Genomic DNA, 1,974 nt, shown 5'->3' on the forward strand with positions numbered 1-1,974 from the left:
AGAATGGAAAAAATAATTGTAGATAACCAGAACCTATGACTAGAAATAGTTGATTATTTTCCTTTCTTTTCTTTCTTTTTTTTTTTTTTTTTTTTTGGCCAGGGCTGGGTTTGAACCCACCACCTCTATATGGGGTTGGCACCTTACTCCTTTGAGCCACAGGTGCCGCCTTAGTTGATTATTTTACTGACAGAAGTTGGTTTTTGGAAACAACATTTCCCAGAGTAATACATTAGCACTTAAATGTTGTAGAGCAGCCTTATTGGTATGGAAGTTACACACACAAAAAATCCACCATTTTTGAGTGTACAATTTAGCAATCCTACAATCCAGCTTGAGAAGATTTTCATCGACCCAGTAAGATCCCCACATGCCCATTGGAGTCTAGGCCCCTCCTGCATCTGCTCCACAAGTTCACAGCCAGGTCAGCCAGGAGTGTGGTCAGTGCAGGCCCTCGCCGGCCTCTCTCTACACACACTCAGAAGGCAGCCAGCGGGGTGCGGAGAACTTACCAAGAAAGCCCCTCTGTGGTTGAAATCATCTCCCCACTCAATTTCTGGCTTGTCTGCATCCACCGCATGCCCCAAGCAGGATGGCAACCTCGGGTTAGTAAATCACGTCCTTCCTTTCTTCACTTGCCCTGAGATCATTCCTTCACCTGGCGATGCGGTCAGGAGTGAGTTTTTCACCTGCTAAAACTAAAGTCAATTTCCTCCAGCGGTAAAACCGCAGGTGTTTTCAGCCTGCCTCGCCCTGCTAGGATCTTTGCACAGCCTCAGCTGAGATGGAGATGGAAGCAGCCCTGTGTGAGAATGCCACAGACGTCCACTCTTCCGACCAAAATACAGCAAGTTTTCTTTAAAAAATGCTTCTCAGTTTGCTCTTTGCCTTTGTTCGGTTTCCAGATGCCCAGAATGGCTGCTGTTGACAATTTTGTCCATTTTACCTTTGATTTCAGGGAAGAGGATTCGCCAACGTGCTGGTCCTGCCCTGTTGGAAGCTGAACCTTGCATAGCACAGCCAGCAGCTGCCCCGCATTCAGCCTCTCGGTGTTCCTGCAGCTGTGGGCCTCGGGCTTCGGTGGACATTTTCCTACAGATAATGTGTCAGGACTGTTCGTCAGGAGATGGCCAGGCGTCTCTCAGCATACACAGCTTGACTTGGTTCTTGAGGGGCAAACTCATGGGCTGGATATGCCCCATGGGACAAGAGAAGCAGCCATGACAAGTAGGTGGTAAGTATTCACAGGGAGGACAGACCACCTTTTGTGGGTTCAAAGCTGGGACCTAAAGCAGCCTGTCAAATACACATGCTCTTATCTTATGAGCTACATAGTGGGTACCCATGGGCACGGAGAGTGGGTGCCAGACACTGCCCACTCCAAAGGGTGGAGAGGGGCAAGGGGTGAGAAGTTACCTAGTAGGTACCAAGTGCATTAATCAGGGAAGGAGTTTGCAAAAAGCCCAGATTTCACCACGAGGCAATATATCCATTTAACAAATCTGCACACGTACTCCTTAAATCTACGTTGTTTAAAACATAATTCAGAAATGGAAAGATGCTGTCAGGCATGGGGGTTCACACCTGTAATCCTAGGACTCCAGGAGGCTGAGGTGAATGGATCCCCCGAGCTCCAGATCTCAAGACCAGGCTGAGCAAGAGCAAGACCCTGTCTCTACTAAAAACAGAAAAACTAGCCAGATATTGTGACACGTGCCTGTAATCCCAGCTACTCAGGAAGCTGAGGCAAGAGTCACTTGAACCAAAGAATCTGAAGTTGCTATGAGCTAGAACACCACCGCACTCTACCCAGGGTGACACAGTAAGACTGTCTCAAAAAAAAAAAAAAAATGGGGTATGAAAAGAGAAATGGTAGAAATTGATTAGAAAATATCCCATGTAATAAAACGTGTAATACACCCCCTTCTTCTCCCATCACCACAATTTCTGAGTGCTTTTTTGCATTCACTTGAG

The sequence above is a fragment of the Otolemur garnettii genome, unplaced genomic scaffold (assembly GCF_000181295.1).
Source record: "Otolemur garnettii isolate 467f Iridium unplaced genomic scaffold, OtoGar3 scaffold00076, whole genome shotgun sequence".
Classification (NCBI taxonomy): domain Eukaryota; kingdom Metazoa; phylum Chordata; class Mammalia; order Primates; family Galagidae; genus Otolemur; species Otolemur garnettii.